At 45.4% G+C, this 14,091-nt stretch overlaps 1 long non-coding RNA gene across 3 annotated transcripts; it reads right to left on the reverse strand.

The window, feature by feature from the left end:
• Positions 1-548: 548 nt before the first annotated feature.
• Positions 549-8,864, reverse strand: LOC142489764 (uncharacterized). 3 transcript variants are annotated; one of them, XR_012799935.1, is made up of 5 exons: positions 8,617-8,864; positions 8,395-8,453; positions 2,451-2,524; positions 1,729-1,882; positions 549-1,404 (listed from the first exon to the last, which is right to left on the reverse strand). It is a non-coding gene; the product is annotated as an uncharacterized LOC142489764 (long non-coding RNA). The 3 variants fall into 3 exon arrangements; XR_012799936.1 differs by lacking the exon at positions 2,451-2,524 and having other exon boundaries at positions 8,617-8,862; XR_012799937.1 differs by lacking the exons at positions 2,451-2,524; positions 8,395-8,453 and having other exon boundaries at positions 8,617-8,861.
• Between the last annotated feature and the right edge of the window lie 5,227 nt (positions 8,865-14,091).

Consider the following 14,091-nt stretch of genomic DNA (forward strand, 5'->3'; position numbering starts at 1 on the left):
AGTGGTATATACAGTAACTCAATTTTTTTCTCAGGATCAACTTCAAAGAAGCAACTAATATCAGGCAAGCAGTACTTTGGACAAGAAAAACCTGTTACTCTTTGATTAGCAACAAAACAATAAAAATATGAGACATAGCACACAGATGCCCAGTTACCCTTAAAGGTAATGAAAGAGTAACACATTTTTCTTGTATAATGTACTTGGAAGTATATATTTATGTTGCACTTTTTTTTTTTAGATTTTTCTCTCACTATTTTCACTAGGGCACTCCTGGTTTTTAGCCATTTTTAAATACACCGTAGCTCATCTAGTGCTCATAAATGTTAACCCTTTAGGAACCCCATATACATGTCACACATCCCATGCTTTTGACTATATTATTGGTTTCCTCTTTTCTTTATGTAGTGGAAGACATAAAAAAGACAGTATAAATTGGTCTTGTAGGTCCCTGCTGTGATGAGTTTATTGTGAAGTGGTTGAAGGCAAAAGGATTAAGCTAAATGATGCATACTTATGAAGCAAAAATATAGAAAAACATATAGTAGTACTAAATAATTTGTCATATTATTTATTTTATTTATTTATAAAATATTTTACCAGGAAGTAATATATTGAGAGTTACCTCTCGTTTTCAAGTATGTCCTGGGCACAGAGTAAGACAAATAATACATGGTTACAAATACAGTTACATAAATGAACAGGGTATACATTATATACAAGACATTGCGTGCACAGTTAAAGAAAATATATATTATGGGCGTATGAAACAGTTACAGACCAGATTAAAATGTGAGACAGCCTTAGATTTGAAAGAACTTAAACTGGTGGTGGATGTGAGAGTCTCTGGTAGGTTGTTCCAGTTTGGGGTGCACGGTAGAAGGAGGAATGGCCGGATACTTTGTTGAGCCTTGGGACCATAAACAGTCTTTTGGAGTCTGATATTGGATCTGCTGTGCGGCTTCTTTGTTTATGGTAGTATACTTGGTCACTTTCCCAGAGGCACTCCAATTGACACAAACAAATATATAAATATATAGTAGTGTGGGTCTGTGTTTTGAGCTTATAACTCAAAGACAAGAAAAATAATGAATGGGTTCATGAGCAAACAATAATCAGTGATATCATCCCAAGGGTGAAGAAATAAAAATGGCAGCGGGATGGGCATATCGCAAGAAGAAATTACCATTGTTTCACAAATATGGTATTCGAATGGATTCTAAGGGATATCAAAAGACCAAGACAACAACCAAAAGTAAGATGGGAAGATGAAATCAGAACATTTGTTGGAGCAACATGGAGTAGAGTAACTTGAAACGGCAGCACCAGGAAGATCATTGGGGAGGATTAAATTCAGCACTGGGTCGACTGAATAGGATGATGGGTAGCTTCAAAGTGGATATTCTGTAAGAATAGATGAAAGTTGGACTAAATACAGTATGTGAGTTTCACTATACCTTGTCATCGAGTATAGAAAAAGAAGGGGGAATGAACCCAATATCCGGATGCTGCAAAATCGTGTGTAAAACTATTTGGAACCTCCGATCCACATGTAACAGAATTAAAGCTACTCACTATTACTATAAACAAAATAAAGTCATAAAAAGGATAGTATATGTGGACTAAGTCCTGGGTGGGGGGCTAGGATGCAGGATAGAGACATAAGGTGAAGTGTCCGCAAAGACCTCACCCATGGACTCAACAGAGACCCCAAACTGCTGCCCTTACCCTGACCCGGTGTCCGTTTGCTATCCAGCCGGTTCAAGCTCCGCTCAGATGCCTTATCCTACGAGCATGAAGAGCTGTTGATGCGGCGTTGTCCCAGCATGCCGTGCGCTCCGGCTTCCTCCACGCATTCAAAGGGGTGGCACCAGTACTCGCGCTGGGAAGATGTGTAGTAGTGAGAAGCCTGCGTGCACCAGCCAGTACGAGCAGAAGTGAAGAATGAAGGATGGTCACTGCGAAATGGAGCTCAGCCAAAATCGAAATGTTAAAATCAGCTTTATTGAATCCACATGCTGCACATCACAGAAAAAGGAGCACTCTGACGCGTTTCGTCCCGAGATAGGACTTTATCAAAGAGTAACTCTAAGCTAATTTTAACATTTCGAGTTTGGCTGAGCTCCATTTCGCAGTGACCGCCCTTCATTCTTACTTCACTTCTTACCATCGAGTACACTACATTTCAATTTACACTTGCATGAACTGTAATATGGACCCTGACAGACGCATGACTTACCTATGGCTCCAGTTTGACCCGTCTCCCGTTCCCAATAAACACACCATACAATTTATTGGGAGAAATAAAGGCCACAGCTTTTAGATAAATCAAGATAACATCAAAATAAATATAACATTTATCCCCAACTAAGGGTCCAGCCATATTGCTGCACCCACATCTACCGGAGCTCGATGGATACATTCACTCATGCTCATCAGCCATTCAGTACCTTAGTCCGAATTACACAGAGCCCCCATCCGAAGGTCACCCCCGTTCTGGCCGCCACAGCCTAGGTACCGCCTTCTACAAATTCCATATAGAAGGTAATCACCATTCCGGCCACTACAGCCTCAACCCCAGCTATCCTCTACGACTATCCGAACTCTCCAACCCCTGACCACGGCGAGTATTATGACTACCCTCACTTCTGCAACCCTGACCCAGCTATACGACTATCACTCTGCACTCTGGACACGCTCACGTGGCTGGAGGTCGGTTTATACTAACATCCCCACCTCAGCCTCGCGGTCCTGTCCTGTTTGTGGTGAGCACCCGTTACATCTGCATATTACAAAATCCTTGGTTGCTTCTATTTGTGAGTCATCTATCCTATTATTCCGATTTTTACTTAACCATTCCATCCAAGCCCTGATGTAAGATGACCACTTACCCAGGGCTACCGAAACCCTCACCAGCTCCAACACTCCTGCACTGCTTCTTGCCACAGCCTCCATGGGCAGGGCTCCTCATCTTAGCCACTCCCGAAACCAACTCCCCGAACACTGCAAGCTGAACTCAAGAAAGGGGCATCTGCTATATTGTTCTCCAATCCCAGAATGTGCCTTGCTTTGGACCATATATCGTGATCCAGCCACTCTAGTACTAGCAACTGTCGTGGGAAAAAAACTCAGTCCACACTTATTATTTAGACAAAAGCAATCTGTTGAGAAACTTTATTGCTGCGGCCACTTACAAGAGTACATTAATATTAACTCAAGACATGCTGTCTGACCTAACACAAAGGCACTGCTCTATAGGCTCTAAGTAAGCTATCTTATACCAGATAAAGGGACGGACAAATTTAATATCACAATGTCAGCTCATATGACTTCAATGCACATCTTACTTTTCTTTATCTGTTTTTTCTTGTGGTTACTTGGTTATACAACATTTTAATATATATATTTTAGCAATTAAGCAAAAAGTTAAATTCAGGTACTAAGCTAACGCATTCTTCTCAAGGTCGACAGCTGGTACACCTGACTCTGTAAGGGGAAGTTAGTAGATAAGACAAGAGGCCCATCTTAACAAAGAAATTACAGTTTCAGCATTAAAGAATGTTTGAAGGAGAGAAATTGTTACACACACATTTTCAGCTAACCCATAACACGATGAAACACGAAGCATGGCTCTTTTTATAGCTATGGAAAACAAAAGCCTGGTTATAGCTATGCATAGAAATAAAGTGAAAATATTATTCTCCCATACAACCTCAGCAACCGAACCAACACCGGAGATGAGGTCGATTGACCATTCACGGCTGCCACCATGCGCATGTTGTCTATCTGAAAGATGACTTCCCTGTTGGTCAGCTCCGTTCCCCATAGCTCTACCGCAACCACCAGCAGAAAGAGCTCTAAGAATGCTAAGTTCCCTATACATTTCTGTTGCCCCCATTCTTCTGGTTATTGCTCAGTGCACCCTTGGCCCTGAAAAAATGCCCCAAAACCAACAGATTCAGCCGCATCCATAAAGAGCTCTTTCTGCCCACTTTACACTACTCCTTGCAAAGTCAGTGTACGCCCATTGTACTGCTCTAGGAAGGTGTCCCACACTTGCAGGTCCCCCTTGATTTTCTTTGATACCTTGATAAAGTGGTGCCGTGATTTTACCCCTGCTATTACAAGCACCAGATGCCTCCCAAAGACCCTTCCCATTGATATGATCCTGGTTGCGAAGATGAGGTGGCCAAGCAGGGACTCGAACTGCCTCAGTATTGCCTTTTTAAGTCTCATAATCATTCTGGCTGGGAGATGGTACTCCATCCTCGCCATATAAATTTAAATCTCCAGGAAGCTAATGCACACCGCTGGGGTCTCCATTTTGTCCTTAGGCGAACGAACCCAAAAACGTGTCATGATTTCCTAAAATTCTCACAGTAACCTCCCGCACACATCAGTCTCATACCTTCCTATGAATAGAAAGTTGTCCAAGTAGTGCAGCATACCCCCAACTCTGGCCACATCCCCCTAAGCCTAGTACAAGAAGGAGCTGAATGTCTCAAAGTAAAAACATTAGATAGAACATCCCATTGGGAGACATAAATCTACAAAAACTCCTCACTCAACATGCACCGAAGCAGGTGTAAGCATTCCGGGTGCATGGGCAAAAGACAGAATGCTGATTCGATGTCAGCTTTTGCCATCCACGCCCACAGTCCTGCTTCCCTTACCAGATCTCTGTAAAATGATGCGTAAGAACACAATTCCTTGTCAATCTCATCATTCACCAACAACCCTTCCGGGTATGACAGGACAGATTCAACCCGGGTCTTTCTTTGGAACCACTCCCAATGGAGAAACTCTCAACCCTGGTAACAGGGGGAAAGAAAATTGGCTTGCTATTCTACCCGTCCCCACCTCTTTTTCTATTGTTGCCTGCGCTACACCCATGTGCATCTCTAGTGATTTCAAATTCCTTCTACATAGGGGAACCTCCACCTCCCTAAAAGGAATCCAGAAACCACTCCTGAAGCCCGACTCTAGCAGTTCTGCCGACTCCCTGTCAGGGTAGCGGTGAAGCCATGGTGCCAGCTCATCGATGTTGACAGGTGCCCTCGCTCTTTGTCCCAGCCTCTCCACTTGCTCATTTCTTGAACCCACCCCTGCACTTTTTTAAGCACTTCGACACGGGGTGGCTACGGGGCTACGGGGTTGCACTCAGGCCTGAAGCAACACCCACACCCCACTTACACTGTCCCTCATTATACTGCATCAAGTCCACCCCTTTTTATTCCTGACAACTGCCCAGTGTGTTGCGAGCTTTTGACCCGGCCTGAAAGGGGTTTGACTTATGTGGCATCATCTTGGACATCCTCAGGTCTATATCCTTCACGTCCAACCACAACTGTTTCCTAATCGCGGCCGAGTTTATTCCAACTTTTGCCTGGTCTCGGCCGCGACAGAAACCGGGAACGCACGGGGGTGTCCCGTGCACGCGCCGGAGCCTCGGAGGATCGGTCCTCCGATCGAGGCAACCCCCTCCCCTCTCCAGGTCCACCGGGACCCCCGGAGCCCCCCACCGCTGTCCCCCACATTAGAGGACACCAGGGCTCCCTTCGGGGAGCCCTGGGCGCGCACGCACCCGATGAAGCGTGATTGCGCATCGGTGACGCGCGGCACGCCGAGGGGATTCGTTTAGAAAGCCGGGAAACCTCGCGGCTTGCGGCTCTAGCCGTTTTAGAATAAACTTGGTCGGTACTGTATGTATTTATGTATGTATGTCTAGAGAGATATATACATACAGGGTAAGAAATGATAGTGTTTGAAAAGCTTGCTTTACACTATTTTAAATGATTTTGGCTATGCTGCTATGCATACATGTGTGTTAAATGTATCTTATAATTAGCTAGATGTAAATTTTGGGCTTCTATGCTGTAATTTAGGTCATGGCGAGGCTTGCTTTTGTATATTTTTCTTTTTGGTGTCCTTCTATTTTGTATGATGGTAACTTGTTCTCTTTAACGGTTGCTATAGCTAATTGTGTAATTGGTATGGATGCTATTTTAATTGTTTTGGGATGTAATTAATGTATACAAATTGATTGATGGTGACTTTATTGGATTGCATAGTATACTTTTTTTGATGTAATGCTATTTTCTTTGGAATATTGTATGGTTAACATTGATTTGAATCGTCAACATGTTGCTTAGATTTAATGTAGCATGTATAGAATGTAAATGCAATGTTTTGAGTGGCATTTGAGGCTTTGAATTGGCATTTGATGTTTTAGATTGGATGATTACATTTGATTTGTTTAGGAAATAGCATAGTATTTCATTGTGGATGTAATAGAGAAGTGGTATTTTTATTTAAGTATGTTTTTGTTAACCCGGAGACATTTATTTGTATATTGGTTCATCATGTGTGTATATGTATATATATGGGTTTTCTCACACCCTATCAAAATTGTTTGTAATTATCCTGCTTGCCTCTGTTCTTATCCACACTTTCTCTCCCCCCCCAGCATCCCTTCCCCTCCCCACCTTTCTTTGACACTGTCCATGTGCGTCCGCAGGAGGGCACAGGGGGGACAAAAGGTACAGCGTCCCGGGCCCGTGGGTCAGGCCGGGCCCCCGCGCGGCCGGGCACCAGTTAATTAAATACATTTAAAAAAAAAAAGTTAAAAAAAATGGCGCCGATTCCCCGCTGTCCCGGCGCGCATGCGCAGGGCAAGCAGGTCCCGCTTCCACCCGCTCCCAAAGTGGGACGGAGGGGGAAGTACAAGCCAAGCTCCTCTGCGGCCTGCTCCCCCTCCCGCTCCCAACGTGGGATGGAGGGGGAAGTACCAGCTCCTCTGCGGCCTGCTCCCAACGTGGGACGGAGGGGGAAGTACTAGCTCCTCCTGCGGCCCGCTTCCCCCCCTTGCACCCACCTCCCATGCGCCCCCTGACCCACCTCCCGTGGCCTTGCCCCCCTCCGAGCCCACCTCCCGTGCCCCCCCCGAGCCCTCCTCCCGCGCCCCCTCCCCAAGCCCACCTCCCTTCCCTGGCAGCTGCCGCGGGGATATCGGGGGCAGAAGAGGATATCAGGGGCAGGAGGGGGAAGCGTCCAGCGACAAGCTGCACCCACCCGGTCAAGGTAAGTCACCCCACCCAGTCACTGTCACCCACTGTCACTGTCACCCACTGTCACTGTCACCATCACCCACTGTCACCGTCACCCACTGTCACCGTTACCCACTGTCACCGTTACCCACTGTCACCATTACCCACTGTCACCGTCACCCACTGTCACCGTCACCCACTGTCACTGTCCCCCACCCATTCACTGACTGTCACCCACCCAGTCACTGACTGTCACTCACCAAGTCACTGTCACCCACCCAGTCACTGTCAAGTCACTGTCCCACCCAGTCACTGTCACTCACTCAGTCACCCAGTCACTGTCTCCCACCCACCCACTGTCTCCCACCCACCCAGTAACTGTCTCCCACCCACCCAGTCATTGTCTCCCACCCACCCAGTCACTGTCACCCACCCAGTCACTGTCACCCAGTCACTCTCTCCTACCGTCATTCACCCACCCACCATAATTCACCCACCCACATTCAACATTCACCCACCCACCCACTGTCATTCACCCACTGTCATTCACCCATCCACCCACTCACTCACTGTCATTCGCCCACCCACCATCATTCATCCACCCACCTACTGTCATTATTCCACCCACCTACCGTCATTCAACCGTCATTCACCCACCGACCCACTGTCATTCACCCACTGTTATTCACCCACTCACCCACTGTCATTCTACTGTCATTCACCCACTCACCAACCCACCCAGGCAGGCAGACACATGTCTTTTGTTGAAAATATAAAAATAAACAGGTTGCATTGTAATGTTTTATCCTCTATCACAATAAGAAAACAGTTAAGTAAAAGTTGCGCGCTAAAAGATATTTTTTCTTTTTTTTCAAAATTTTCTCGGGGGGGAGAACCCCCCTTATGCTGGTCGGACTTGCTCGCCACAGTGCACTCACCACCACTTTTACGCCGGGCACTGGCCGTTAAAATTATGCCCCCCCTGAAAAAATTTCTGCGGACGCCCATGACACTGTCCCCTGGCTTCAAACACTTAACACCCTACCTTATCTATAGTAAATATCGTTGTTTTTTTCCCTCTCTCTACACTGTATTAGCCATTGAATCCTTTGTATATCAGTATTGCTGACCTGAAGAAGAGAGGAGAACTCTCGAAAGCTTGTCCTATGACATAAATTGTTAGTCCAATAAAAAAGGTATCACCTAATACTGAAGAACTCATTTATTTTGCACTATATATATATATATATATATATATATATATAGGTAACAGAGCAGATGGCACACAAATACAGATGAAGACAGGTGCTTAGTCCCATATGAATGAATATAATCAAAGGCTCCTTACCAGGCAGACCAGAGAATCCAGGGAATCCAAAGCAGGCACAGCAAGGAAGAGACAGCACACTTGTTAGCAAAAAGAATTGTATTAGTGAAGCAGGCACAAAACACCAACGTTTCGGTCCTAAAAACAGGACCTTTATCAAGGGAGTGCTTACCACAGATAGACCTTAACCACCAATATATACCCATAACTAACTACCTTAATTAAAGACAAAATTGCACACACCTGTGTAACTGCAACCTCCTCCGGTGAGGAACAGATGACATCATCACCTGGCGTCTATCTCATGTGCTCACTGCAGTAAGGAGCATCATGGGTAATTAGGGAAACTATGGGAGACCCCCCTCAGCCACAGGAACGGGCTCTACTGTGCATGTGTAGTGCTCAAGTTCTGGGTTGCCTCGCAATGACAGGCAACAGGAAGGAGGGAGGAATGAGCAGTGAAGGGAGGGGGGCGGGCCAGAGTGCTCCGTGACAGCAGCTACAGAGCACATGGAGGTAGAGGCTGCAGGCAGAAACACATGTATACAGTAAAAATGCCACAAACACCACTAAAGTGCATACATACCAGCTGGGCAAAGGGACAGCAGGGAGAAGGGGAAAGGGGGGGTGTGTGTAGGGAGGGGGGGAAGGGGTGGGGATGGCAACAGGGGGAAGGGGGGGAGAGAGGGTGGTTGGAAGCAGGGATAGGAAGACATGGTTAGAAATAAGTAACATGTCAGAGATGCATCTGGGTCCATAATGAGGACAGTGCCAAAAAGTCACAAGTCAGGGAAACTGAAATGAGCAAAAAGGCAGAAAGGAGGAGGGCTAATCATCCAGCATCATGATCATAACAGTGGGGGGAGGAGGGGGAGGGGGGACACTGGAGATAGCATGTAGCAATAATGACATTATACAATACAGCCATTATTAAATAAAGCAATGAAAACATTATTAAATAAAGCATCCAAGTCTGAAGTCCTCGTTAAGACCAAACGGTGACATGGTTTTAAGGTCATGGATCGTCTTAGCCTCCAATTGCAGCAAAAGTTTATTGCGATCACCTCCTCGAGATGAAGTGTCGGCTTGTAAGATGGGCATACACCTTAATGTCGACAGACTGTGTTTTTCTTGTTTGAAATGTCTTGCGACCGGGAGCAGTTTGTAATCCTCCACTGTGCTCGAGTCCAACAGTGCTTTCCTGATAGTAGATCTATGAACAGCCATGCGTTCTTTCAACATACGGCTAGTCTTGCCTATGTAATAAAGCCCACACGGGCACCTGATGAAATACACGACGAACCTTGTCTCACAGTTCATGGGTGTTTTGATGTGTATTGTTTTACCAGTGTGTGGATGGGCATAAGATTGGCCAATCTGTAAAAAGCCACAGTTAATGCATCCATGACATTTATATACACCAGGTTTTTTATGTAGCCATGTTGTAGTAGGTGCATATTTGTTAAAAGGATCAGCCTCCACTAGATAGTCCCTCAGGTTTCTACCCCGACGATAGCACATCCTAGGTGCTCCCTGACAGAAATCGCCTATTTTGGGGTCAGTGCTCAGGATGTTCCAATTTCTTCTAATACTCCGTTTGATCACATTAGAAGCGGTGGTAAAAGTACTACTGATGTTAATGCGGCTGGTCTTAATTTCCGCAATGCATGGTGTGAGGAGAGAATTCCTATCCACGCCCCTAGCTTTAGTGAGGGCTATATCAATTTCAGATCTAGGATATCCCCTGTCAAGAAACCTATTGGCCATTTGGCATAAAGCACCCTCTACTAGATCTGGATCGCTAGTGATGCGCTTAACCCTCAGCAACTGTGAATACGGTAGTCCCCGTTTGAGAGGCTCAGGGTGATGGCTCGTAGCACAGAGCAGGGTGTTTTTATCTGTAGGTTTCTGAAAGATTTTAGTTGCAGGTAATCCACCTTTTTTATAGACCACGGTATCCAGAAATGAAATACTGTCCAAACTATGGTTCACCGTGAAGCGTATGGTAGATGGGATCGTGTTCAAGTATGAAATAAATTGTGCTAGTTCATCCTCATTGCCTCCCCATATCAAAAAGATATCGTCAATGTAGCGGGTATAGTGGACAATGTTTACCGCAAACGGTGCATCATTTAGGATATGTAGTTGTTCATAACTGTCCATGAATAGGTTAGCATAAGCAGGTGCCATGTTGGAACCCATGGCTGTCCCTGTAAGTTGGAGGTAGAAGTCGCGTTCAAACCTAAAGAAGTTTTTATGAAGAATAACTTCAATCAACAGTAGGATGAATTCGGTAGGTGGACCATCATACTCCGAATAGTTGGAGAGATGTTCCCTGATTGCCTCCAGTCCCTCACCATGGGGAATATTGGTGTAAAGACTGGAGACATCCAGCGTAACCAAAAGCATGTTGGTAATATCAAAGGTGATGGTGCCCAGTTTGTTGATAAAGGCCGTTGTGTCCTTGACAAATGATGTCATATTGATGACCATTGGTTGTAACAAAAAATCAACAAATTGGGAGAGTGGGTGGCAAAGAGAACCTCTCGCAGCAATAATTGGTCTGCCTGGCGGATTAATAATGGACTTGTGCACTTTAGGTAGCACATATATCACGGGAGTCAAGGGGTGGTCCTGGGTTAAAAAAGAGCCGGTCTCCTCAGAGATCCACAAGTTGTTAACACCAAGCCTGATGATGGAGTCTATTTCTGTCTTATAGCCTGGGGTGGGATCCTTCTGTAGTTTTTTGTAATAATTGGTGTCCATCAGTTGCCTCTCGATCTCTGCCCTGTAGCCACCATAATTCATGACCACAATGCCACCGCCCTTGTCGGCTGGTTTGATGATAATGTCTTTATTGGACTTCAAAGACTTGATGGCGTCTTTTTCTGCAACTGTCAGGTTAGAAAAGCTTTTCTTGTGAGTCTTGATTTGTCTCCTAGTGTCGTTACCCAAAAGCCCCATAAAGGTAGCAATGCTGTGATTAGCTACCGTTGGATCAAAGGTGCTCTTGGATTTGAATTTATTACCAGTGCACTGTGTCTGTTCAATACTCGAATGAAAGAAGTCCTTGAGACGCAGTTGTCGGTCAAGTTTATACATATCAACTTCCCATAGGAAGGGATCTTGGGAGGTTGTGGGGACAAATGACAGTCCCTTCTGCAGTATACTCGTCTCTGCAGTTGTCAGTAGATGGTTGGAAAGGTTGAAGATTACCTCATCCTTGTCTTTGGACGCCATCTCCCCTTCTTGGCTTCCCTTTCTAGGTACCTTACGCTCCCTGCCGCCTCGCCGGACCGCTCGCCTACGTCGGAGTCCGGTATGGGCGGTTTGTGTGCTGTCTCTGTGCCTGCTACTAAAAAAGGCTCCAGATGTGTTCCGTCTGGGGCATCCGAGGCATCTGTGTCGCTGGTGTTGTACCCGGCGCCGGTACCGGGAGTTCTTTTGGACCGCGGAGGGTTTCTCCTCCGACCACCTCTTCCAGTGCCTGGTTCGTGCAGTCCCAGGAGCCATCTGTATACTCTCTTGTCCTGGTAATCACTGGTCACCTGTTTGAGTTTCTCCCGTTTATACTTGGTGAGACTATCACGGTATAAATCGATTGTCGTCTGTATTTTATCAGTCCAGTTTGTAGAGATATCTAAAGCAAGTGTATCACTGTGTTTGTTGTTAATCACCTGTATCTCTTTTTTAAGGCGCGTGATTTCCTTACTGGACTGCTCAATAACAAGGATCATCAAATCATAGGAGCATTTATTAAGGATTCCAATCCACTTGCGGCAGAATTCAGTATCTGTCCGCCCTATGGTTGGTTGATTTTTGATGCGGAACCCTCTAGGGATCAATTTTTCCCTGTGATAATGTGACAAAGTCACTCCGTGCATATAGTAATCTACCTCTCTCTTTTTCAATTTAATGAGGTCATTAAAGACATCAGAGGCTTTGTCTGAGCCCAGTGCTGCCTCAAATGTTTCCGTGAATCTGATTTTGGCAACATCAGCCTCACTGTAACTGACACTGTCAGAAATGTTAGACAAAATCCCAGTAATATCTGGATAATCTTCCATCCTCCTTACTGCAGTGAGCACATGAGATAGACGCCAGGTGATGATGTCATCTGTTCCTCACCGGAGGAGGTTGCAGTTACACAGGTGTGTGCAATTTTGTCTTTAATTAAGGTAGTTAGTTATGGGTATATATTGGTGGTTAAGGTCTATCTGTGGTAAGCACTCCCTTGATAAAGGTCCTGTTTTTAGGACCGAAACGTTGGTGTTTTGTGCCTGCTTCACTAATACAATTCTTTTTGCTAACAAGTGTGCTGTCTCTTCCTTGCTGTGCCTGCTTTGGATTCCCTGGATTCTCTGGTCTGCCTGGTAAGGAGCCTTTGATTATATTCATTCATATGGGACTAAGCACCTGTCTTCATCTGTATTTGTGTGCCATCTGCTCTGTTACCTATATTTGTTTATTATGAGATGTGCACCTAAACAATTATGTGTGTTGGATCCCTGGATTAGTGGATCCTTAAACCTAGATCTATTATCTATTTTTCCTCTTTTTACACGGAGTGACCTATTGTGGGATGTAAGATGATCCAGATATTACTGGGATTTTGTCTAACATTTCTGACAGTGTCAGTTACAGTGAGGCTGATGTTGCCAAAATCAGATTCACGGAAACATTTGAGGCAGCACTGGGCTCAGACAAAGCCTCTGATGTCTTTAATGACCTCATTAAATTGAAAAAGAGAGAGGTAGATTACTATATGCACGGAGTGACTTTGTCACATTATCACAGGGAAAAATTGATCCCTAGAGGGTTCCGCATCAAAAATCAACCAACCATAGGGCGGACAGATACTGAATTCTGCCGCAAGTGGATTGGAATCCTTAATAAATGCTCCTATGATTTGATGATCCTTGTTATTGAGCAGTCCAGTAAGGAAATCACGCGCCTTAAAAAAGAGATACAGGTGATTAACAACAAACACAGTGATACACTTGCTTTAGATATCTCTACAAACTGGACTGATAAAATACAGACGACAATCGATTTATACCGTGATAGTCTCACCAAGTATAAACGGGAGAAACTCAAACAGGTGACCAGTGATTACCAGGACAAGAGAGTATACAGATGGCTCCTGGGACTGCACGAACCAGGCACTGGAAGAGGTGGTCGGAGGAGAAACCCTCCGCGGTCCAAAAGAACTCCCGGTACCGGCGCCGGGTACAACACCAGCGACACAGATGCCTCGGATGCCCCAGACGGAACACATCTGGAGCCTTTTTTATTAGCAGGCACAGAGACAGCACACAAACCGCCCATACCGGACTCCGACGTAGGCGAGCGGTCCGGCGAGGCGGCAGGGAGCGTAAGGTACCTAGAAAGGGAAGCCAAGAAGGGGAGATGGCGTCCAAAGACAAGGATGAGGTAATCTTCAACCTTTCCAACCATCTACTGACAACTGCAGAGACGAGTATACTGCAGAAGGGACTGTCATTTGTCCCCACAACCTCCCAAGATCCCTTCCTATGGGAAGTTGATATGTATAAACTTGACCGACAACTGCGTCTCAAGGACTTCTTTCATTCGAGTATTGAACAGACACAGTGCACTGGTAATAAATTCAAATCCAAGAGCACCTTTGATTCAACGGTAGCTAATCACAGCATTGCTACCTTTATGGGGCTTTTGGGTAACGACACTAGGAGACAA

This window comes from Ascaphus truei, chromosome 3 (assembly GCF_040206685.1).
Source record: "Ascaphus truei isolate aAscTru1 chromosome 3, aAscTru1.hap1, whole genome shotgun sequence".
In the NCBI taxonomy this organism is placed as follows: domain Eukaryota; kingdom Metazoa; phylum Chordata; class Amphibia; order Anura; family Ascaphidae; genus Ascaphus; species Ascaphus truei.